The sequence below is a fragment of the Lissotriton helveticus genome, chromosome 4_1, assembly GCF_964261635.1.
Source record: "Lissotriton helveticus chromosome 4_1, aLisHel1.1, whole genome shotgun sequence".
Taxonomy (NCBI): Eukaryota; Metazoa; Chordata; class Amphibia; order Caudata; family Salamandridae; genus Lissotriton; species Lissotriton helveticus.
In genome coordinates this window covers 592,194,832-592,221,704 of record NC_136063.1, presented here as the reverse complement: position 1 = coordinate 592,221,704, position 26,873 = coordinate 592,194,832, and the positions used below count along the sequence as shown (strand labels likewise).

General features: G+C 42.9%; 1 protein-coding gene across 3 annotated transcripts in view; it reads right to left on the bottom strand.

Annotated features, from left to right (window-relative positions):
* PDE7A (phosphodiesterase 7A) overlaps nucleotides 1-26,873 on the bottom strand; it is a 1,945,501-nt gene that overhangs the window by 948,438 nt on the left and 970,190 nt on the right. The window lies entirely within an intron of this gene.

The following is a 26,873-nucleotide window of genomic DNA, read 5'->3' as shown; positions in this document are numbered from 1 at the left end:
TATGAAGGCCTTGTGGGCGATCTTCAGCATTCCCTTAAGCTTGAGTAAGAACTGAAGGGTGCCATCGGTCTTGGACAACATTTTAACCATGAAGAAGTCATCTTCTTGGACAAAATGCATATCAACTTTACGATATGTGGCTATACAGATCATGACCTCATGGTAAGTAGTAGGGTCATGAGGGGTGAAAGCTTGGCTGGATGCAGATTGGGGTCTTTATCAGCCAGCAGATCAATGTCAGACGTCCCAGGGTTCTGGGGTAATTGGGAGCATCATAAGGATCTGCCCGATGGAGTGCACTGCCCTCCCAATAAGAAGTGTGGTGACGCCTCCAGTATATGAAGTTGGTATGTGATTTGCTGGTGAAGTACAAGGAGGTTGAGCAGGCAGGGGGCTAGTCTCCAGTCGCTAGGTCTTTAATGCCTGGGAGGTGGAGAAGTCTTATTTAATTACATTTTTTTTCAAGAGTTTTATATAGCGCGAACTAGACCCGAATCGGGTATCAGAGCGCCTTACATGAGCACCAGTTTCGTTACAGAAGGACACATTCATTTTTTGTTAGGCACGGGGAGCTTAATTGATTTGCCCAGAATCACAGGATGTTGAGTGTTGTTGCCGAGACTCGAACCCGGTTCCCCAGCTTCGAGGTCGACCGCTCTAGCCGTAAGGCTACATCCTCTTCCCAAAGACGTCAAAGCAATCTGCTCCTCGAAAGACAACTTTCCTGAGGCTTCGGGAACATCTTGGTGGAAATTCTGTCAGTCTGTTGTGGCCTGTAATTCTTCCTGTAAGCACTGAAGAATTGGTTGCTCTGAATCTTTTTAGCTGGTGGTCGACGATGTTTTTCAGTACCAAGGGTGTTATCTGAGTCGAGGGTGCCTTCAATGTGGTTAATGGATTTGAAGGAAAGGCGTCCTCTGGGCTGATGCTTGCTTCAGTGCAGGAGCAGAGGGCCCTGTCGGATCTAAATGGGCCTGAGGTTTATGCGTAGCTTGGGGGGGGAGGGGGGAGAGAAACGAGATGTGTCAGCTCAGAAGCCTTCGGCTGGTACCAACCATGGCCTGATGGCAGTGGTAGCCCAGCAGACTGTTGGTGAGTCGGTGGACTCGACCCCACTTAGACAGTGCACAGCCTCTACACATCGTCGCTATGTGGCCCAGGGTTGTAAGTGGGTGCAACCATCCTTCTGGACAGAGGCATCTGTGACTGAGGCCTCGGGGTCTTGCTGTTGTTCTCCTTCGGAATTGGAGGATAAGCTCACCTTCAAACTGCACTGGACCAACTGGATCTTGGCAAGACTGGCTTCTTCCTCCACTTTAATGTAGTGTTTTCCAAAGATGAGGGGGTGTTTTCCAGCAGGCCCACCTTTGTTTGCATTGGTACTGAAGAGTCTTCAACTGAAAGGTGAGGCATGCCCGGCACGTGGTGTAGTCAAGCTCTGGGGAGAGGCAGAGATTGAAGAATTGATGGTAGACAGTCTCCAGGAACTGAGTGGCGCTGGGGACTGTGTTGAAAGAGTATTTTCCATACCGGACCTGGCATTCTTATCAAAGGGATACACAAGGTGACGGCTTGAGAGACCGAATAGGGGCCGAGGTCTTTGCCCTGAGGTGTTGAAAGAAGCCTGGATTTCAATGTTTGATTGAAGTGGAGGAAGGAAACTAAATCGAAGCTGCAACACAGTGAATTCTTTCAAACAACACAGGAGTAGAGAGCTCCATCTGTACATATTCAAACCCAATTCTGGGGGGGTGTAACAGTCCGACCATGCACATCGCCAACTAAGCCATGAGTCCTTATACCTTGTAACTTGAAAGATATGTTTGAATAAAAACAAGTTTCAAACGCCTGAGCCCAACAATAGGTATCAATAGTGTGCAGAGCATATGTATCTACAGCCACATATGTAACAAACTTACATTAATTGAAAAAGTAGGGTGGTGGTCACTTTAATGGGATTTTAGAAGTGTGAGACACGGAAAGGAGTGCAGTAGGTGGCTGACAAGTAGATACATAGAGAGTCTAAGATTGCAAAATAGAGATTAAAAGAATACAGCCAATGGATAGGCACTGCACAAGACAGGGAATGGGAATTCATGAGAATCTGGTCTTGATCATGGACCTAGGACATGGAACTTTCAGCACCAGCTTTAGTAGAAGCATGCTCAATCAAGCTCTAGTAGCTGTATATCTTTGGACTACATTAGGTGCAACCATAGCACATGATTCAGATCCTAAAGAAATCATTGAATCTGTGGCTTTTAAAGCACAGCAATTAAAGAAGGAAGTGCCATCAGACAGCGCCTGTTTCCAGGGCAATCCCTAACAAATGTTGAGAACAAGACCAGGGAAAAGGAAAATGGGATGTAAGCCCATTTAGTCGATGGGGGGGATCAGTGAAATCACATAAGAAAAGAGTCCACGCCACTATGGTACCATTTTATTTTATTATCCTTCGTGTGCTGTGCTTGATGGCTGCTTATCTTTTCAAAGCTATAGGTAGGTTACTGAGAAATAATTTGTACATTAAGCAACAATCTATGATTGATGCTACAGGTTTCACAGGTTTGAGATTCGGATAATTAAATAGTGATATAAACCTATGAACAATAAATTCAATGAAGAATTTGTGTATGTTTGAAATTACATTAAGTATGTACATCTTCGACAAAGTATGGAAAAACTGTGAACCAAATTCTGCGTTTGGACCTCTTGTGAGGTTATTCTGCAGTTTATTACATACGATAAGGGGCGGAAAGATTTCTAGCATCTCTTCAGGTTTTTCATGTGGCCAAGAGGTTTTGTTCTGGATACAATGTGAGCAAGTAGAGGCCCCCAGCCCCCACATCCCTCTTTGGCAAAGGTCTGCATATTTAAATCCGTCAGGACTGGAGTTTGTCCGGCTTGCCTCTGGAATGAAAAAAATAGAAATCCAAACCAGTCTGATTCTATAAAGGGCATGCCTCTTCAAATACTCTCATCTTATATCTACATTCTACCACAAATGTGAGATCTTGTGATCGGTGTAAATGTAGGTGGTGGCTGCTTTCTCTTAAGAAAGTACACATGCCACTAGCATTAGGCTAACGTGCATAATACAGATTAGGTGTGATCAGTATTACACACATTGAAGGTTTTCCTATCAGTTTAAAGAGGGATTTCTTTTTATGCTGTTTGAGTTTTGATTGCAAGATCCCACCACCGGTGTTGATATTTTCTACCTGTAAAGTAAATTGACAGTTTGTGTTTTATCCAGAAAGCCAAAACACATCTGTTAATTGAGTAGGAGTGTCCCCCACCTGCCAGCGATCAGTTTCATTTGTGTTGGGTTCATGCTTTTACTTGGATCACCGCTGTTACTGAGGGCTGGTGTACTTAATTGCCCAGAATCCTGCTGTCTTAATTGCAGGTGGGGCTTGGCAGCTAAAGGCCCTCAGGGGTACCGCAGCACAGGTCGTGCCCATGCTGTGCCTGGGCAAAGAAAGGCCCTTTTGCTCTTGAATGTGGCCAACCCTTTTTCTTTGCTTCCTCGGGTCCTATATATCGAAATAAGCAAACGCAAGTCAACCTCCGTGATTTCGACCTCTGAGCTCCTCACTAATGTGGTAAGACCTCTATTATAACCCTTTCAACCTAGGCAGTTGGTGCCATAAGCAAGGAAATTACCTCCACAAAGGAAGAACTGGCTCTGCATCCTTATGGTTCAACTTGCTCTCCAGAGATTGCAGCTTGATGTAATTCTCGTCCTAACAGGGCAAAAGGTTTTGTTCCAAGGTTGTAGACCGTTCCAATACAGTCAAATGTATGTTGGTTCAGACAAATTCATCGAGACCCTATTCATTTCATCAGTGGTGTTTCCGGCGCAATTGGGGCTTGCAAAGCTGAACGTACAGCGCCTAAAAGAAGGAAAAGAGATTGTACCAGAAAAGGGTTTTTCGGTTAAGGCTTCAAAAGCTGCTGTCAAGTCTGGGCACTTGTCGTCCCCAAAGATTGGTTACGGTTTCAAAATCTTTTAGATGAAACATACTCCAAGGTGGACAGCCTGGCAAAGAGCTTGTTTGGCAACTGCTTAAAGAGAATTGGGGCCACTGACACTATCTTATCAGATCCGACGGCCCGGCTCTGGGGTGATTTAAACTAAAATATTTTAACAATGTTGAAGAGGTCATGGGGAGCCTTCTGGGGTGGGGGCAACCAAGGTGCCTCCATGATTACTATAGCGAGGTATAAAGAAGGTAACCTGTGGTCCTTCAGGAGGGGCGGGATAAAGGAAGGCTGAACGCGTCCCTTGGGTCTTCCTTACCTCAATCATAGTTTGTCCCCTGGGAGGTTATGCCCTGGTTAGATCCCCTCAACCCCTCTGAACAAAATGGTAACCTACCTATAGGCGTAGTTAAGCAGCTTGTAGAATTTTATGGATTCACAAGCTGTATATTATTCCGCCATCTAGTGGCTGGGTCCGGTACTCTCCTCTTGTACAGTAGAACCTCTTTTTTAGGTCGAGCCTAGAGTCTGCACGCAAACGCTGCTCTAGGGAAGATCTGGGGTAGTTTAGTACGTGACGGAAGCCACGCCCACTCCCCGCCCATATTTTTAATTGGCTTGTGTCTTTGTCCTTCCTAAATGCTGCCTTCGGATTAGTTTATAAACTGGTTAGTCCCGCCCTATGACGGCCATGTCATCATTTGTATCCTTCCATGGATACTGGCCCCTTTATTTTGAATGGGGAAACATCGTTTACGACGCAACTTTTACCACGCAGTGCCTTTACACCGCAGGTTTTTCAACGCAAGTCATTACAACGAATTGCGCTGGGGGGCGCTCTAGGATAGGTAATAGTTTAATTTACTATCCAACACCTTCCCTACTATCCACAGGGACTGGAGTTGGAATAGTAAATTAAACTATTCACTATCCAGCACCCCCCAACGCAAGTCGTTGTAACGACTTGCGTTGAAAAACCTGCGTTGTAAAGGCATGCGTAGTAAAAGCATGCGTTGTAACAAAGTACATCCCTTTGAATGTTGCATGGTATGAGTGATTAAGATTGTGAACACTATTTCCTTTAATGAGGTTCTCTTACTGCCCGTTCTTTCTCCTCCCCTCCCCCTGTTGTCCGTGCTTTCTCGCACCTCTCCACCCTCACTCCCGCTGTCCGTGCATCCTCCCCCGCCGCACTCCCGTTTGCAATGAAATAGGTCTTGTGTAAATGCGAGTCCTCTTGCACTGCAAATGCTTGTTTTTTTAAAGAGTCTGGCTAGAACTCATGCATTAATACCCGTGCGGATGATCCCTCTTTCGATGGCTGTGCATTTTTGCCTACTCTGCTTCTGTCTTGTTTGCGTCTGCTCAGTGTTGTCAACCCGCCCGCCTCTCATTCGCCTGCGCAGTGGTGCCCAGGCAGTGGTTCCAGGCCGGTCCACTGGGGAACACTGCCCGCGGCATTTCTTCAGAGTAGCCGAGGGCGTAAGGAGCAAAACCGCGCTTCGGACCCACAATGAAGCACTGTGAGTACCTGCATATTTCGGGGGTCACCCCAGGGGCCCATATGCCTCCCGGTCCGCATCCCCTTCTAAGTCGGAAATGGTAGGTGTTCCCGGGCCGCAATAGTTTCTACTGTGGGGGACGATTGATGCTAGCCCGGCACAGCGGGGTGGTCGTGCTCATGCTCGGGCACATCCTCAGTACAAGAGGCCTCTTCTTTGTCTTCAAATGAGAGCCAAGGGTGATGGTTGGGTCAGGTGGTGGGGGTGCATGAATGGGTAGGGTACAACAGTTTAAGAGATTGGAGAGGCTAGTGTAAAAGGATGGTGAAGGAGCCAAGGAAGTCGGTGGAGAATGATGCTGCTGGACAAACACGATGAGGGGAGGCTGGTAGTAGTGCAATGAGTAAGGTGATCCGCTGTATGGATAAAAGTACACATGCATTTTCATTTAGAACCTCTCAAGGAGCTATGTCATAACGAGCATCATGTCACACTACAGAGCGAACAATCAGATGAATTCAGTCAGTAGTTGTTAAGGAGGACAAAGTTTTCTTTTTCTGCGTGGTTTGTGTTTTTACCCACGTTGAATTGCTGCAAAACGGAAGTGTCCTGATTTTGGCCATTCATACGAGAAGTGGAGGATTAGAGCTTTCCGACGATACACCTGACGTGGCTGCCAGTGTCCTACTCTCACTCATTCATTCCAGTATTAGCTGTAGGACAGTGCACCTTCTGTATCCTTAGACATGTTGCGCATGAGGGGTCCTGCACATTGAAGCTGTAGTAGCCCGGTCAGCTGTTGATATAAAAAAATCGAATGTAGCTTTCTGCCGCCATTAAACAGCTTTGAATATGTGAACGAAAACCATGCAAGAGGCATGTACTAGGAATATACTTTTGGTGTTTCTTTTGTTAAGCCTTTTCCCAAGTGCTCGCATAGCGTAAGATTGGTTGACAGAGACACAAGGAGATTGTTTGTCTCATATTATCCAATTTGTTATAGTATGATGCCCGAGACGGCAACAAGCTACTAACCTGTTCCAAAGATTAAACATTTATTACCTTATTGCATTTTGTTTTATTTTACTGAGACTTAGCACTGCTCTCCATTCAAAGGTAAGATCAGTTTTTATAATCACACAGTAATTCATTCCTGATAAAGTGACTTTTATTGATTTTGCGTATATAATAAACTTAGGAGCTTCTCCTAATCCTCGCCTTACACCTGTTAATGTTTGTATTATAAAAAAATGTGGCTTCGTGTCTCTTTTGCCCCCAACCCTTCTATTAGTTAATATGTCCTATAAATTGACTACAATTGAGGATTATGCCAGACAGGCACTGCATCTATTTTATTGTAGTATTCATCTAGTTTAAATTTCGATAATGTGCACTAATATTAGTCTCTTGAGGCATTGTTTCTCTTTAAATTCAGTAATCACACATTATCCAGCAAAGCGGAGTATCGGTAAAGCTTCTTTTCAGTTGGTCTAGTGTAGAGGTGATGGTTTATGGAATGAACCCAGAAGTATGTGCTCTGTGAATCGTAGCCCCCTTCCGCCGACCCCCCAACACCGTGCAGACAAATCTCTTCTGATGCCTTTACCAAGACAAATCAGTGGGTAGAGACTTGACGATCGAAACTGTGGACATGTTTTTGTAAGGACAAATGTTTTGACTAAGGGCTACCATGAGACCTTTCCAATGAGGAACACTTCTCGGTGTCCATACAATTATTAAGTGTAAGCCACCATTCCCTGAAAGTTCTGATCTGTTAAATTTAAGCTAGGACTTGGAAACAAAGTTTCCAATATTCTCACCACCTGGAAACCATATTCTTGACACATGCTTTTTAAAGGAAAAGTTTGAATCATGTCACTGTTAATTTCACAGATACAGAACATTCCAGTACACAATTAGGTTTGCTAACTGCTGCCAGATATTCGACAAGCCTATTCCCGAGGTTGCTTACCACCCATGATAAGCAAATGTACTTTTTAAAACCGAGAGGATGAAATCACCTGAGAGGCATCAGAGAAGTCCTTCTGATGGTCCTCAGGATGGCAAATGTATGTCCTAGATAGTCAGGACTGATCATTTCGCTTTTTTCTGAAACACTGCGTGTGAGAGGCCGAAAGTATTTAGTGGGGGTAACGTGGTAGGCAGATAAGAGAAGGAGCAGTTGTGTGTGAGATCTGGTGATGGTCTGCTACTTTATATAAGTGGAAGTACAATGACTTTTTATTGTATATAGGAGTCATGGTTGAAATAAAACACACATCGAAGAGTTGGTATTATGTCTGCATTTAAAGATATAAAGAGATTATCCACAATGTAAGCACAAATGGTACTATAAATGCACGGAAATTAAAATGTAGTGATGCTGCTGTCCGTGGAGCACCACAAGATACAGTTGTAATGCGCCTTACATTCTCTTAAATTCAATCCTTTGTAATCTAAAGGTCCAAATTAGGTAAAGTATGGTTGGCGCAACGCTGTGTGCGCCAGAGCGTTTAATTCTGCAGTTTCTAAAAGATTAAATATATTGTGGGTGGAGGTGATGTGGATATTAGTTTGCCTGGTTATGTTGGCGGCTTTTCAAGTACTCAATTACTTTCCAGGCAGTCGTAAGGCTTTTAAATTCCCTATCTCCAGCATTGGTGGGCCCTTGTGGCTGGACGGGGGTGGGGGAATATTTTATATTTTGGAGAAGCAGTACTCTTGGGGAAAGTGGGTTGGTGGGGGGTGAAGGAGAAGAAAGAGTTTGTGATCTGAGCGCCGTCATGTCTGAGGCCGATGTAATTAAATAAAGAAAACAAGCATTTACAATGCAACGGTTTCGCTTTTGCCAAAGTTAGAGCTATTGGCATTGTAAATGACAACACTTTTATTTGTGTTGGTTTTGAAAACAAATAAATAAATGGCATTGTCATTTACAATGCCAATAGCTTAATCTCTCGCAAATGCGAGACCTATTGCATTTGCACACACACACACACAGACTCACACACACATAGACTCACACACACACAGAGCCCCCCACACAGAGCCACACACAGCGCCACACACACACACACAGCGCCCCCCCCCACACACACACACACACAGCCCCCCCCACACACAGAGCCCCACAAATGGCAACAACAACCTCGCCATGGGGCACACAATTAACCTTGTACAGTTAAAAAAATAAATGAAAAGACGCGCTTCTGGGCTTTGCGCCCGCCAGGAAATCCTTTTCAAATGAGAATCTTGAGGATGGCATGAAAAATATGTTCACCTCGCTGTAAACTTCCATTGTAAGACCGCACCAGCCCCAGGCATGGCGGCGAGGGTAGGAGGGAGGAAACTCGCCGACCTGACAACAAAGGAGCCTGGTGTGACTCAGGCAGGTGATCTCAGGCCCAGAGAACCAGGTGGCGAGGCACGTGCGTGGGCATCTCTGAGCTGGGGCAACGTCCCACCGACCCCGACACTCAAAACCAAAAGGGTGATGATGGACCCAGGAGGGGGTGGGCACGCGCTGCCATACCCACCCAGAGACTTATGGGCACGCTCCCCGGTCATTAACACACGCACTTTCATGTGCGTGGTAACATCACCGAGTGGTGGCTCAGTGTCTAATGTAAGTGTGTAGGGGTGCGGGGTTCCCATCAGCTAGTTTCGGATACCTCACCTGGATTATAAAGTAGGTGTCTGAGGTCCCCAATTCCCGATCATCAGACCGCCCCGCCCAGTGCTCGAAGGACACTGCAAGTGTGATGACCTATCCCATGCTTATCACGACTATCGCGGTATAGTGAAGTTTGAGGGGAAGGTCGGTGGCTCAGTTCTGAGGTGACAGCCACACCTTGATGAATGACAAAAGTCTGCCCCATCACTCCCCATATTTTGGCGGACTCTACACTTAAAACGCCAAAGGTTGAACAGACCCTGACGTGATGCTGACTGGGCATCCCCAGTCCGGCCAGGACGGACACTTACCTTGGGTTTGTGCAGCCACTTTCTGAACCTGTTCATCATGCCCTGCTGTGTCATGCTCCTGCTGACAGGGGCTCTGATCCTGCTGAGCCCGGGCTCTCCCCTTCGGCTGTGCTGTCCCAGAGTTAAATCAGCTGTGAAATATTTCCCTCCTGCCCGTGCCTCGGGTTTCTCCGGGGCTGCCGAGCTGGGACAGCGGGGGAGGGGGCGCCGCTGCGGTATCTCCGGCACTCCAGTGACAGTCACACTCCTGACGCTGCAGCAGAGCAGTTACAGGCGGCTTACAATACTCCGCAGTGAAAGAGGCGACGGACTTCACAGTCTAGTGCACTCAGCGTAGGCACAAAGAAAGGACTAACGCATAAAATGTATTCATAAAATCCGATATCCACGGGCAAGCGTAAATGTTACGTCACAAACATTATTTACATCTTTTTGTTTAAATGCATATTTGCATTTTTGACGTGTTTCAATTTGTTCTGAATTACTGTGCTTAAAGCGTTTATTGTTACGAGAGAGTACCGTTTGTGCATCCTCGGAGAGTCGAGCGGCTTCCTGTTGCCATGGAGACCAGTAAACATACCAAGCCATTGCTTGTCTGGGGCTGGTAGTTCTTCGATTTCAATGAAGCACTATAATGCTAGGGGCAGTCTTTTGAAGGAAAACTTCAACTCCCAGACGTGAGACTTCAATGCGTCCACAGATGACCAGCAGAGCGCCACTGCCTTCAAAATAATTGTCTAAAACATCTACGGAGACACGGACAGCGGGAGGGGGGGGGGGGTGTTGGGGGGGGCGGGAACATGCGGCATGACGAAAAAAGGGGCGGGACTTAAAAAAATACAGAAACGCCCCTGAATCGCGTCGTGACGGGGGAAAGAGTGATTGACAACCGTCTCTTCCAATGGCTGGCCTCCATTTATGGAGCTAGCCAATGGAAGAGAGAGGCGGGACAAAGCCCCATACTAGTTCTCAAAAGATTTCGCCTGCGCGAACGCTGCAGCGCAGCGGATGCCAGGCAAAACCTAAAAAGGGTTTTCTGATCTCATTTCATACCTCGAGGTCGGGGGAAACCGCAAGATTTGTTAGACCGGAGGCAGAGTTGTAATCTGCGCTCCGTCATGTACGAGGCTGATGTCACCTAATATCAAGGGTATGCGGGAGCTACTAGAGGTACAGCCCCATAAAACTGTTATAAGTACCTGTTATGTTGTGTAATGTACCTTTAACTTGTTTTGCTTGCACGCGTTCCATAGAATATGGAACGTGAGGTTATGTGTTCTTTGTGCAGCATTTGAGAGAAGCCGGCTACCAGTCAGGCTGCGTACCTGCTCGTTACTTAGAATAAATCTTATCTAACCCTACTTCCAAGCGTGATTCTTAACTCAACAAATGGCGACAATCGGGATCAAAATACCTCAGACCACCGCATAATTTTTTTCTTTTGTGTGGTATTTTCGGTGGATTTAGACGAGCAGAGACGACGCAAGTTGATCGGAAACGGAGGGATAATCAGTGGGACATTACACGGCGTGTCGAGAGGCACAAGGAAACTTTGCTGTGGTGAGCGCAACGATTCATTTCAGCATTTTAAGTGTCTTATGTGTGGTTACAGAGCTGTTGGTCTTACCGTTTTGAAAGACGCCAGTCTAACGGCAGACTCAAAACCAGCTAACTGTGCACCGCTCGTGACCTGCTTCTGAAGCCACGTCAGTCCTAGTTCATTCTCTCCGAATTGTTCCTTGCATCAGACGTTCAGCGTGAACGTGGCGTGTCACATGACACGAGGTGGCCATCGTGGATTGGGAAGGCCTAGTCGATTTTCGGAAGGTAATTCAGCAATTTACACCCGATTTCGACATTTAAGAGGAGATTTTTATTTATTCTTCTCTACTCTTGTTTATTAAAGTACTGCTTTTCATTTTCAAGCCTGGTGATTTGAACTTACATCCATTGGTTTTACGTTTTGCATGAACAGAAATTCAACTTTATTTAGTGGTAAAGAAAGGACAGTGCTTTAACTATAATCACACTGAACAATTCCACTATAAACAACTATTTTATTTGTATATATATTTGGATTAACTTGGGCATTTTTTTTATTATTAATTTATTTCACAACATGAGTCAACAATCTTTGTCTTTGAGCAACCCCCAAGACTTTTGGTCAAAAGGTTCAGAACCGGATTTAAAATGGTTAGAGTGGAAAGACTATTTTCTAAATTACATCGAAACTGGACTCTGATGGTAAAATGTCACCTGAACAGAAGAAACACATTTTGTTACATTCCTTAGGTCCACAAGGACTTAAATGTTACAATCAGATGAACAAACCTATTGTTGGTGGTGGTGACCGTAATGTTTTCACTGTTGCTTTATCTAATTTGGATAGATATTTCGCCCCTAAGGTTTGTATTGGCATCACACAGTACAAATATTTTCACAGGAAGCAGTTGAAAAACAAATCTGTAGATGATTACGTAAGTGAGTTAAAAAAAATGGGGAATGATTGTGCGTTTGGTGGGTTATTGGAAGTTTAATTCGTGATCAGGTGGTATGCATGCCAATAATCCGGCTATTCAGGAATGTTTATGAATGTATGGTGACGCTTGTCTCGATGACATCCTTGCTTTAGTCCATAAGGCAGAAACTTCTAGTTGATGTGCTAATGCCTTGAAATCTGATAACGCAAACAAAGATGTAATCGCCAGAGTTAGTTCCAATTAAAAAAAGAGCAGTAATTTCAAACAAAAAAGTGATACATGGGTCAAATCCAAAGTAGGCAGTGAACCTCCCAAATGTTACAGATGTGGGAGTTTGGAACATTTAGCCTTTGCTAAATCGTGTCCTGCCAAGAAAAGTAAATGTGGTGCATGTGGTTTATATGGACATTACACCAGAGCATGTAGGAGAAAGACAAAAACTGTCAAATGCATCCAAGGGGACACGGATTCAGATGACAATACTAGTAGTAATGATGAATAAGTATCTGAATGTTCGATTGCTTTAAAAAAGAAACTTCTTCTCAACATTAGAGATGGATGTTTGTTGATTGACAATAAACCTGAATGTTGGGTTCACATAGGTGGAGTGCGTGTGAAAGTATATGCAGACTGTGGTTCACCATATACTATTGTCAATGAAGACGTTTGGGGAAAAGACTTTCATTGATAAGGTTGGTTCAAAACTATTTCCTCCAGACATTGACCCAGAAGGTTATGGTGGTGAGAAAATTGATATAGTTTGTTTCCGATGGTTCAAATTTGAATTTAAGAATCGTAAATCTTATGGCAAGTTGTATATTTCCAAGAAAGGACCATCGGTATTAGGATGGAAAGATCAGGGAGAGTTACACATAATTCTTGACCCTAACTCTGTGGAAAAGGTACTTGTAATAGACGAAGGCACTGAGACCAGTGAGGAACTTTTAAAGAAATTTCCTGCTGTGTTTTAAAAGAAAATTGGAAAGTTAAAAGATTTTGAGCACAAGATAATTTTAAAAGAGCTGTGCCAAAAATCCATAAGGTCAGAAATGTTCCCATTGCTTTAAGGAAAGATGTAGCTTCTGAACTTGATAGATTAGTATCTTCTGATATAATTGAACCAATTGAAGCCTCAGCTTGGGTTTCTCCCTTAGTTGTAGTCAAACTTAGCAATGGAAAATTGCGATTATGCGTGTATCTGCGCCATTTGCATGAAAATATTGTGGTCGACCAATTTCCGTTACCGAAAATAAATTAAATGTTGGCTTTACTAGATGGTGCTAAATGGTTCACCACAATAGATTTATCGGCTGCATACCACCAGATTCCGTTGTTCAAAGATAGCAAACAGTACACTGCTTTCATAACACCGCAGGGTTGTTTACAATTTAAAAGAATGCCCTTTGGCCTGGCATTCGCTGCGGCTGTTTTTCAGCGTTTGATGCACAAGTTGTTCTCCAACATAAAAAATACCAAATTTTTTCAGGATGATATCCTTATTTTTGGGAAACACAAATCTGAACACGATAAAACTCTGGAGAAGGTGTTGAGTATTTTAGAAGCAAAAGGTTTAACAATTGAATTTTCTAAATGCACTTTTGCCAGTGATCATGTTACCTACTTAGGTCATGTTATTGATTGTGACGGAATCAGACCAAAACCTAACCTCATTGATGACATTAAAGGTGCTCCTCCTCCAAAAGGGAAAGATGATGTAAGATCATTTATAGGTTTAGCTGAGTTTTGTTCAAAATACATTCCAAACTTTGCGGCTAGAACATACATTAGGCAACTTTTAAAAAACAAAACCACATTTTTTTGGTCACCTAAGTGTGAACAAGATTTTGAAGATATAAAAAAATTGCATTACGAAAATTGCATCCTTGAAGAGTTTTGACCCCGAGGCACAGACCATAATCACTACTGATTCCAGCATTAAGGGTTTAGGTTCAGTCTTGTCTCAAATTGGTATAAATGGTGAAGAACACATTGTAGCATATGTATCTAGATCATTATCACCCATTGAAGAAAAGTACTCTACCATTGAGAAAGAGACCTTAGCATGTGTATGGGCTGTAAATCATTTCCATGCATTTGTTTGGGGTACACAATTTACATTACGCTGTGATCATAGACCATTACTTAAGGTTTTAACTATTGAAGGACCAATAAACACTTCAGCTAGAGTTGCCAGACTTGCTATTAGGTTGCAAGATTTTTGCTACAAGATGGAGTACTTACTTGGAAAAAAAAATTGTTTAGCCGATTTTCTTTCAAGAATGCCTGAACAACTAGAGAAGTGTGAAGATGAGTTGTGGAATTCCTTTCAATTTGCCTACGTACAAGATTTGGAGGGTGCTGGGATTATGAAAGAGAAGTGGGATGATGACTATCTTAAAGATCATGAATTGTGGTAAGTGAAATCACATCTTGCCAAGTCCTGGCCAAGAAAAGTGGATAATCAACATCCATTAAAGCCTTTTTGGGAAGTCAGGTTTGATCTTAGTGTTCAGGGTGAAAAACATTTGGCCGGGCGAAAGGATTATACCTCCCAAAACGTTACGTTCATCTATTATTGCTTTATGTCATGAAGGACATTTTGGCATTGTCCCCTCCAAACGCACAGTTAAAAATTCGTTTTGGTGGCCCGGCATGAATGCTGAAATAGAAGCATATGCGAGAAGTTGTAAATCTTGTCAAATTGCAGATAAATCTCTAGTGACATTTAAACCTCCTATGGGTACCATGGAAGGACCTAGTTCGCCTTGGGAACACACTGCTATTGACATCTTGGGTCCAATTGGCAATGATCAAAAGTATATATTGGTGTTAATGGATTTATTTTCCAGATGGCCTTTTGTCAAAATTGTAAACAAAGCTGATACAGATACAATCCTGCAATTTTTAGATAAATCATTTACTATGGAAGATATTCCATCTGTTTTGTTGAGTGATAACGGTGTTCAATTCTTGTCATTTAAAGCCAAAGAATACTTCAAGAGGTTGGGCATTAGACACAAAACTACTGCCTTATATAACCCAAACAGTAACAGAATGGTTGAGCGCTTTTACCGTGTTATTAAAAATACCATTCAAATGTCTGCCAAAAGTAATGATTGGGAAACTCAAGTTCTGAAAATGGTTTGGGCTTGCAGAACTTCTATATGTGAAGCCACAGGATACCCACCTTTTGTTCTCATGCGAGAAAGAAATCCCAGAACCAAATTTACTCCTGGTTGGCTGTCTAAGTCAAATGTAGTTAATTGGTCTGAAGATTTAGTTAAGGAAAGAAATAATGCTGCCCATGTCAAGAGTAAAGATTAGTATGATCTTAAACATGATGTGAAAAATTTCAGCATTGATGTTGGACAATGGGTAAGAGTGGAAAAAACAGGTAAAACTCCTAAAGAAGATAGTCGTTTTTATGAACCTATGCAAGTTGTGGAAATTTTGAACAATGCTGTACGTCTCAGTGATGGAAGAGTGTGGAACCTTAAAAGAATTGCACAATGTTCAGCGCCTTCAGAACCCCCTAGCAAATCTTCTTATTTATATGATTTTGATGACTTGTTGGGCAATAATTCTTCTAATGTTAAATCTAATGTCAATTCTCAGGAGGTTGTATTGGATAATTCCAGTATCGCTGTACCAGGAACTTCAGGTGTTACTACCCAAGATGATTCGAATATTCTTTTTAGAAACTCTAAAAGTGAAAAAAGACCTCCAGTATGGTAGGCAGATTATATTTCTGAAAGCTTTCCATTGTAAAAATGATTCTGTATGATGTATTCATTTTCCTTTACAAGTTTTAGTCTCATATTTTTGTTTTTTTTATTTTTCATAGAGTTATTTAAAAAAAAGAGGGGGATGGAGATGACATGTATTTTGTTATTTAAAATATTGTTAATTGTGTTCCGAAGGGGACGTGTTATGTTGTGTAATGTACCTTTAACTTTGTTGCTTGCACGTGTTCCATAGAATATGCGTTCTTTGTGCAGCATTTGAGAGAAGCCGGCTACCAGTCAGGCTGCGTACCTGCTCGTTACTTAGAATAAATCTTATCTAAACCTACTTCCAACCTCGACCTCGAGGTATGAAATGAGATCAGAAAACCCTTTTTTTCTTTATTTAATTACATCGCCCTCAGACATGGCGCTCAGATGACAAACTCTGGCTCTGGTCTAACTATATATTTTTTTCCCCCCAATCGACTGATCGAATTGACCAGACCGTGAGTACCGCCTAGCCATTGGGAGATGTGTTTGTGTTTGCAGGCATTAGAAGACCACCAGCAATGTACGGCATAGCCTTTGGAGAATATATGAGGCCTCATACTTTAACCAAAAATCACCGTATTTCTCCCTTCCGTTTGCACCCAACAGAACTACGTTTGGAGATCCCCTTCCCCACACTTTACAAGAGGCTCATGGAGTATTAACTCCTACATTACATAGTATGTATTATCCTATGACTGATGACACAGAGCATTTACGAAGTTTACTACAATTACTCTAGTCACATAAATAGAGAGTGTGTTTTCTGTTCCATGTGGGTGTGTCCCTTTTTCTTCCACAGGTCTTCGCACGGATAGACCATGGTATTGATAACACTGAGATCACGCGATTGTCACCATGCGGTTGTTTTCACTTTTTTGTCCATTCTCCTTTCACAGATTGAGTGTTTGCGCATGGGAAAGTGCTATTAATTGTACACACTCTTCCAGATAAACAGATAGATGGTTCTATTACTATTGTATTAAGTGCATAACATTTCATGCATCTTTCATTTTTCACCTTTGTATATAACACACCTATTTGGGAAAACTAACCTAGTGAGTACTGAGGGGATCTTTCAGTCCTGATGAAGAAGCCTTTGCTTCGAAACATCTTGACTATATAGGGGTATCCGCACATTATAGGCAGGACATCTCCGTATCACTTTTTTAACAGGTCCAGCCTCGCCGACCTATTAAAGTTTTATAAGTCCAGGAGGCCAGGTCCTTTTTAAATCACTTACCCATACTCACTCCTGACCTCTCCTCTTACTACCCGATCACTACACATAGTATTGTTATAAGTGCTCCCGCGTATTCGTAGCACGCCCCATCCTGCAGCGGGGCGGGAAGACCCCTATGATGAAGGGCCCTTTTGGTGTGTGAGGGGTAATTAAGCAAACACTGTGTGCATCCACACCAGGATGAGTAACACACTTCCCCGAAGACAGTCAGACCTCTGTGGTGGATCCTTTAGATTTAATTACTGAATACTAGAGGAGGACGTATCCGCCCTAGTGTCCATTCAATGACACTACCTCTTCACTCCCTCTTTTTGTTATACAAACCCATCCTTTTTGTACCATTGTGATGGGAAGAACTGTGTGCATTACTAGTATTTATTCGATGTTAGTAAGACTTAGTGAAGTGCTAGCTTGGCCCATTGAAATTCTAATAGCTATCAGCCACTATAAAGTTTTTGTAGTCCAAAAAGGATTGAACATTTGTGGGCCAGAGTTTTCTTATTTATTTAGAAGCCAAACACTTGGAGACCAGGATGAATGGTTTTGTATAATCCACGTGGGATTGAGGCATTGAATTTCAATATGTAAACTCTTGAAGGCTGGTAGTTGGGCTATACAAATGTCCCACCTTGGAAGTCTGCATACATAACTTTGATGGTTAAACTACAGTAGGTCTGTGGTTGCATGCTGTGAAAAGGTCAGTGACTGGGAGTCTACGATATATTTATTTAGGATTGGATCAAAGCCAAGTAAATGAGATTCATGGATTTAAATATATGAAGTTCTCAATCTTTAATTTTAATATAGCTACCACGATCAGAGTATGTTTATAGGTCGCTATTCATCATATACAGATAGTAAGATTTGTACATAGGTGGAAATCAAAGGTTGGGGCTGACTTTTAGGGGCACATTTTTTACTTTGGTGTTTTACTGGTTTCTTGAAAGACATGAGATGTATTGTGTGTCTGTACTGTGGGGGAGATGTTTCTTCGGTGGAGTTGTAGAGTGACAACTTTTACTTGTACCTGCTGGCTGGTGTCAGTTTGAAGGGTCTAATGGGGTTCTTTTGAAAGTTGATAGATTAGATTTTTTTTGTATACCTTTTTTTAAAGTTTTGGTGCCACGATATGGTAGAGAGCAAATTAAAATCTGTGCCACCATTGGTATAACAGCAGATAGCAATGGTTCTTGGCATACTTGCGCAGAGCAGTAGGCTAGTGCATGAGGTGGATTTGACTTATGCCATGTGTGCCTTGGATGGAGTGCTTGGGAGAAGGACTAGAAAGATGAAGGTAACCTATGCTTGTAGTTGATTGTTGGGCAGGAAGGTGTGGTTCTGTTACAATCTCGTTACAGATTTTTCTGGTTACGTTTGAAAAGATAATGAGAAGCTAGTGTCAGTCTATGCACACGTTCTTTCATTGCAATATTGTGAGGTCTTTATTCATGATGTATAGGTCACAGAAAGAGTTGAGTCTTGTTGGATGCTTGTTTTCTAGGCTGATCTTTAGCTATTTGTTTTTATGGTATGGTCTACCAGTTAGTGAGCTGTTCCAGTTTCTTTTTACCCATTCATTTAAAGGTTCCCTGTTCTCTGAAGTAATGTAGGGATTATTGTTTGGTGGGCATAACTCGGATCTCTTTCAGCGGTGCCATTGCATTGAGTGCAGCTCGTCTTTTGGTTAAATGCTTTAAGTTACTCCTGTGTATAGGTAAGGATGTTGAAGTAGTTCTGGATTAGAGGTCAGTGGAGTGTGGGACAGAGTTTGTTTGGTGTTACAAGTTGTCTTGGCAATTGTGGTTTGCAATGGTTGACGTATCTTTAGAAGGGAATTGTAAGTATAGATTCCGTGGTGTACTGGGCATGGGAGCCAAAAGTATTAATTCTGCGCACATTTGATAAGATGGGAGTTTGCTAGGAAAGCAAGGTTTGAACGGTTGATCAGAAGTATATAAATATAGAGAAGGAGCAGTTGGAGATAGACTAGGAATTGTTGTGTTCAGATAGCAGATTTTAACAGCAGGCACTGAAAGGGTGGCTTTTGGAAAAAATATATAATCCTTACCACTTATTGTAGTGCTTCTATGCCACCCATATGATTATGACCGTTCCTCGGTTGATGGAGCAAATCATGGGAGGTGCAACTAGGGTGATCAGTCGCAGGTGTTCTTGGGGTGTATGTGCTTGGTGGGATATATAGGTTGGGGAGGGTGAAGTGGGAGAGGGTCGGTGAGGTAATCAGCTCTCATAGCATGCCAAACTGTTCCATGGTGGAATGGGTTGCGGGGAGGTCACATATCACCCTCTGGTGCAAGAGCAGCATGTGTGTTCCGAGTTTAGGTTCCAGAGGAAGGTACTAAGGGAGCTAGGTTTGCTCCAGGGTCTCCCTTGTTGGGACTCTGTATGGACTCTTGTTTGGGTCGCACCAGGAGAGGTATCCACATTGTGGGGTCGAATAAAAAAGGGACCACCTGCTAGGTTAGGGTTGCTAGGATATGGAAAAATATCAGTTACGAGAACAAACCTGCCTACCCTTCAATTATGCTTCCGCTAGTACATTAAACAAGCATTTACAATTCAATAGGTCTCACATTAGCGAACGTTTAATCTATTGACATTGAAAATGACCATTCCTTTTATTTATGCGTTTTAAAAACACAAATAAAATGAATTGTCATTTACAATGCCAACTGCTCAAACTCGCGTAAATGAGAGCCCTATTGCATTGCAAATGCTTGGTTTGTGATGATGTTGGGCGTGGATGTACCTCACCGTTTGGGGCTTAGTCCAGGCTCGGACATATTTAGATTCTTTTTTTATTTTTTTGCTCCGTCTATTTACAGTTGTGTGCTTCCTTTCTCTGTCCTCTCTATGTTTCCTGTTACTTGTTTCACCTCATTTCCTGGGTGTGCGGGTGGGTCACATGTGAATACAGAAAATTCTTCAAGCTGCAAAACTACTCCTACAGGTAAGTAGCCATTTTGTTTTGCAGCGTGACTTTTTAGATGTGCAGGCTGTGCACTGACTTTGTAGTGGCTTTCTCATTGTGGTGGCTGGAAAGGAGATGAGGTTCAGCTTGTAAACAAATGTTTCAATACTCTGTCCCACTTATGCCTCTCTGTTCACCTGTATGTCAATGCAGCAGTATTTTTTAACGTGTGTACTAACGACCATGTCGCTAGCATCCATATGTCAAATGGAACATTGACCAGGATGGCTATTTTAATTCCTTTCCTTCTGGGCAAGAGTGCTCCAGTTTTTGCCTCTAGCTGTATGCTAGCTCTCTTCTGACCATTTGAATTGTCAGAGTAATCCATCTTGAGACTGTGATCTTGGTAACCAGTTTCTCTTTTGGTATTGTCTGAGAATGATATGAAGAGTTGCTTCTTTTTCCTGATTGACTGTTTTATCCACGTAATACATTATCATCCTGCAGGTATCCAGTGTAAGTAATGCTCTTTCTGCTGGAGTCTTTGACACTTGGAAAAAAACTCTGTATATAGATAGCTTGGTTTATGTGGAAGTGGTCTTTGACGTTCGGGAGGAAACTTGGCTTGGTCCTCATAACTAACCTGTCCTTGTATATTGGCATGTATGGTTTTAGCATTGTGAGTGCTTGCAGCTCGCTTACTCTGCGGAACGACATCATAGCAATTAGGGGCACATTTTTTTTAACAGGATTAATTTTAAGGTGGCCCTTTGAAGTGGTTTGAATGTTTCCTTCACCACATGTGACAGTACCACAATAAGGTTCCACATGACTGCAGAGGCACTCCTTGGTGGTGCCCCTTACAGAAACATCTTGATCACTGGGGTGGAGAAGCTGCTGCTCCCTATGCATCCCCTTGTGTAGACCAACATTGTTGCCAGTTGTACTTTTAATGACGCATATGTTAGGTTTTTACCCAACAGATGTGTTAGAGATCTGATGACTGTAGATTCATGTGTCCTGTCCTTAAGCAGACCAGATCTCTGGCATCATTGTGTGCAGCTTTCCTTTTTAGCTGTGTAACATTTCCTAGTTGTTGATATTCTTGCTTCCCCAAGAACGGACATCGCTTTTTCTGGTAGTCCGAGATGACCAAATTCTAGATCTTCAGGAGCCATGCCTCTAGACTCTGTTTGTTTGGGTCTGGGTGAAGAACACACTCCTTGTATGGAAGCAAGTCTTGCGTCACTGGCAGTTTCTGGCGTTGCACACCTTTTGAACACCTTTTCTGTCACCGTCTGATTCAGCTCCCATTCGTGTGAGACGGATGCTTGCCTGCTCAGGTTTCCTGCTTCAAAGTGGTCTACTCCTGGTAGATTCATCACTGGTTATCTGTCTCTGGATGGCATATCTCCTATGCTAGTCTTGAGCAGAAAGGATTGTGTTCCCCCTTGCTTGTTGAAGTAGAACATGGTCTTATTGTCTGCTTGAATTTGTATTGATTTGTTCCACAATTGTTTCTGACAAGGTTTTTAGAACTAGGAACACTGTCCTTAATTCCAGTAGATTTGTGTTACACTGCTTGCTGTGGTTTCCATACTCGTCTGATGTATAGCTTCTCCATATAAGCTCCCTATCCTATATGGGGGCAACCGTAGTGATGGTCACTGCTGGAACTGGTGTTATAAAGGGTGTTCCTGCAGTTACATCTGTCTTGTTCCACCACCTATTTTCCACCTGCAGTCTTTGCGTGACAACCACTAGCTCATCCCAGCTCCTTGTCGCCTGTGACTATTGCGTTTGGACCCATTCCTGAATTGGTCTATATATATTTGTAGCCCCACATGTGGAATTATTGGTATGCACGAAGCCATCATTCCTAGTAATTTCCCCACAGTCCTCACGGTCAGAGATTGACCCGTCTGGTAACAGAGAGCTTCTTGTGACTCTTTTCTCGCATGGGCATGACTTGTACTGTGTTTATTTTAGCTCCCAATAAGAGCTTCTTGTGTTCTTATGTGGGTGAAGATTTCTCCATGCTTATTGTGATCCCCGATCTGTGGAGTGTCATCATCACCGTACTTATAGTGTACTTGTGTGTGGAACTTGCTCTCACTAGCTGTCACCTAAGTAGGGGTACACTTGTATTGCCATTCTTCTCAGGTGAGCGGCTGAGGCAGCCAGGCACTTTCGGAGCAGATCTTATGCCAAATTGTAGCACTCTGAATTATTAGTGTTATGTCTATGAAGCACAAGACCTTCTTGTGCCTGTGATTCATCAGAATGCGTAGCTAAGCATCCTTTAAGTCAATGGTTACCATGTAATCCTTTTGCTGCAGTCGAGGGATAATCTCCTGTAGCGATGTCCTTTTGAACATTTGTGTTCTTATGAACTTGTTTTGGAAGCGAGGTCTAGTATGGGCCGTGGTGACTTGTCCGGTTTTGTATCAGGAAGGAGATATTTTGAGTAGATTCCTTGATTGACTTCTTTTAAGGACACCTTTTCTTTTGCATATTTTTGTAACCGTGAAGATAGGTGTTTTCTTCCTTTGTGTGGTTGGTGTGCTTTGAGCCCAGAGTTGGTGGGTGTTTTTCCAGTTCTATGCATTAGCTGTGTTGGATGATGTTGCAAATCCTTTTGTCTGATGAGACGTCACTACACTCTTGGAGGAAGCCTCGCAACAATCCCCCCACAGGTGTTGTGTGTGGGTGGAAGTCCAGATTTAGTGAGTCACTTGCTTGCTATTCCCGCCCCTCTTGACAGCTGTCCTTTGCCTCTCGCTAGCCTGCGAAAGGCTGGTTTCTGGGATGGCTGAAATTTCCACCTCTGTACTGGTGTTTGGCCTGTTTGTTGGAAAGTTTGAAGCCTTCTCTTCCTGTGGTTCTTCTAGTTGTGGGTGTCTTCCCTTCTCCGCTGCCCCCTAAACTGTAGGACCCTCATCGACTTTACTGTGTCGTTGTCCTTTATGATTTGCTGTCTCTATTGCACTTCCAAAGAGGTGTTCTCCATTGAAAGGAGTGTTGATAAGGTCTTGCACCTCATTTTGAAACCCTGAGATTCGCAGCCACGAGTGTCTACATAAGGTCGCTCCAGCCACTTGTTGTCTAGCCGCAGTGTCCGCTAAGTTGAGTGCTGATTTTAGGCACTTGTTCGCTATGTTTTCCATTCCTCGGAGGACGCCTGCCCTCTTTTGGTATTGTTAATGTTCTGGCAGGTGCTTCATCAACTCCTCCCAGTGCTGATGGGTGTTACTGTTGAGCAAGGCTGAGGAAAATGAAATTTTGCCTGACCAGGATGCCCCCTACGTATACCCTATGTTACATGTGTGTGCATGTCATCCATGCATATTTCCTTGTAGTGGCCTGAATCACTAGGCCACTGCATTCATGTCCTGCATTAAGGTGCCTGTCATCAAGTTTCCCAAAAGTTAAGCTAACATAAAGGCCCATGTATTTTACATTGTGCACTTTTAAATAAATATCGTACTGAACCCTTTTTGTGGTTCAGATTGAACCACCAGTCCCTGAATTAATGTTTTCATGACTCCTGACACACTGAAAGCCGCAAGAAGCCCAGCAAGAGGCCTGCCAAGACAGTATTATGAATAACAGTTATCTGTTTGCTTTACAGAATCACATTTCAGTCTGGTGAAGAAGGTACACAGAACCCATCTGCATAGATAGGGCCCAGCCATTCTGTCTCTGTTTAAGTGGATTACAGTGCTTGCATCCATAGAAAGCTCATGCAACGAACGAATAAAATATGCCCTTTCTGTCATTTAGTGACGAGCAACCTTTGCTTCAGATAATACATCCCCTGACTCTAGATATCAGTTGTACTAGCTGTGCTGGTCGCCTTGACACAAGAGATCTCTCTTCTAGACAAAGTCAGCCTCCTCCCAGTTACACGTCAATTGCACGTCATGCCCAAGTTGCACACAAGTAGGACAAAGTTCGAGCTGGTCATGCAAACTCCTCCTCTGTGTACCACCCACCTATGACACCTACCTATCACCTACCTATGACTCATAGTGTACACCCACATGTTCTTATCTCATGTTCTCTCTGCTCTGCCTCGAGCGTTCCTTCTTACGTCCTATGTACAAGATAAAATGTATATAACCCATGTTCAGAAAATAATTGTTAGAAGACTCTTCCTGAACCTCAGTGGTGATGGAACATATTCTCCCATGACTCGAGTTATTGGAATAAAGCCCATTTAACTTGGACACCACGGATCCTGTCTCTCATTTGATGCATGATACTTTGTTAATGCCTAGAAATTCTGCCAGGGTAATATTTTATTTACCACATTAATTTGGCGCCCGAATAGGGACATATCCCTTTCCCCACTCGCCGGAGTTATGGGTCTAGTCTTTGCCCCCTTCTACAGCCGTGACGGACTTCAAGTGCGCACGCCATCAGGATTTCCCGCTACTCCCTCAGGCCCAGGAGGAGGACGGACTGCGACCAGGCATCCATACGAGGCGGTGAGGAACGCGGATCGTCTCAACCAGAGCCCAGCCCGTGAGAGAGCAAGGTCCGAGGTCTCCAGAGGTCCACCTGTTCCAAGGCGCATGCGTAGTCAAGTCAAGTTTCCGAGGCCTTCAAGTTTCAAGTTCTGCTTCCCGGTGAGTACCACTATGGGGAATGTATCAAGTTTCAAGACGGGCTCATTTTAAATGAGAACGGTCAAGACGGGTCCACTGTAAAAAGTGGAAACGGTCAAGACGGGTCCACGGTTAAACGTGGGCCCGGTAAAGACGTGTCTCATTTTTTGGGACCGGTATGGTTGTACTGTATTCCAGTGCACAAAGTTTATTGTTTTCAAGTACATGTTTTATTCCATGTATCAGGTTAGACTCTGTCTGTTTTAGTGTTATAATGTTTCTTGTATGAATGATTGTTGATTGTTTGTCTATTTTTGTGTATTGTGTTTTCATTGTATTGATTTCAAACATGCCACTGTTTTCAAAGTTACGTCCAATAGGGACCAGAAAGGGTATACTAGAAGAGTCAGTTAACATCCCGCCTAGAGACACACCTGGTCATGACCCTCTCAGAAAGATGCCATTGAGTTATGGCGCAAAGAGTCACATAGGAGAACAGAGAAAGAATTCAACAAAGTAGAGAGAAATAAACTAGCAGAGGAAAAAGCCAAAGAAAAAGAATCACGTCCTCTCAGAAGAACTAGCTAGAGTTAGAGTTGGAGCTATAAGTTTACTGTGGAGTTCCTTGTAAATAGCGCCTTGTAAATATGCCTTGTGAATAGCGTGTCATTTTCGTGACTTGTTGAGTTTCTTGTAAATATGGCTTGTGAATAGCGCCATGTGGTTATGTTTTGTGCAGAGCTTGTTATCATTACGTTAGTCAGGAGAGAGCTGGATCTCTTTCAAGTACTTGGAGAAAACGTTTTGAAGATGTGCGTACGTGTTAAGTGATAACGTGGAGAGATGAGTTCATGACTTTCCCATGTACTGCAGTCATTGGGGAATGATTGTGCTTCAGCTGCCAAAGAGTTAATATCTTGTACTGAGTAGGCAGTATTTGTTTTAACATGCTGTTTTACCAAGGTGTTGAGGGATTTTGGCGTTTTTTTGGTGTTTGCGGGGGCGTGTTTTTGAGCGGAAATTCGTACCCGTTCCAGTGGAGGGATTTGGTTGCTTTTTGGTGAGGATTTAGGGAATAGCTTGGACTACTGTGATGCAAAATTTGAAAAGGATCTGAGCTGTGGAAGTGGTGGAAAAAGCATGTTTTGTGTGGAGGTGCGATTTGCCATGTTATCCAATGGGCGTATTTCTGAAAATTGAGATAAAGGTTTCTTTGATTTTTCATTCTGGGTCTGCCTATGTGCTTTGTCAGTTTGCAGATTGAATGGTAAAATCTTGCATGGAGAGTAAAGAAGTGTATTTGTAAAGGGTTTGCCTTGGAACACTTGATTTTATTGTGTTTAACCCAGAGGTCGGTAGTTGTAAATAAACCAGTCTTATTGAGATAAGGGTTTTTGCACGGAGAGTGCTTTAATGTTTTTCACGGTTGATAAGACATTATAGAATAGACCCATTAGAGAATGTGCTATTAATTAGTGTACTGCAACCGTGTGTTTTTTTTTAAATAGGAATGTTTCTTCAGAATATTTTTCCCAATGCAAGCTGCCCTTTAGAATAGCGTGTGACAGTTATCCCACTCACTTAGGAAAGTGGCTATTTGTAAATTAATGAACGTGGCCCTTTTTGATAGCTATAATACACTACCATCTTAATGCATTGCTAAGTGTCCCCTACATTAGTTTAATTTGCATTCATTTAGTTTCAAGGCTCACCTATGTACTTTGACAGGCTGCTGATAGAAAGGTATAATCTTGCACGGTAAAAGCGGTATTCATTAAACAAGACTTGGAAAATAGGATTTATTATGTCTGATTCAGAGGTCAGTTAGGTTGCAATGCTTACACAGATGGTTACAGATAAACATTTAGTGGAGACACTTCAATTGATGTATGCAGAGAACAGTCCCAACCCAACAGTCCATGATAATTCGTTTCTTTTTCTCAAATGCAAAATGCATAGCCTTGTGTGCAGAAGCAAACTGTCCCTTTTTGTGTGTTAATTTGCATGCTAAACAAATGCCCATGTTTCAAATGTCTTGCCTTCTAGCTGAATTAGTTTGACAAAAGTGTTTATTAGAAAGTGGAGCTTTTAAGTAGCTGTACAGGATTATTTTAAAGTACTAGCATGTCACTTAGTTACAGAAAATATGTCCTTATTAAATTGGCTTCAGTGAAATTAGAGAATGTTGGTTTAGCTCCCTGGCCTGGGTACAGATATGTTTTGAATTACAGAGAATGTGTTTTTCGACCTTGAACACTGGCTTCCAGTATATGTTTATGTAAAGGGAGGGTTTTTCCCTCTTGCCGTGCCTGTCTTGTTATTATTGGCCATAACCCAATTCTTTCCGCGATCCCTTTGTTTAAGT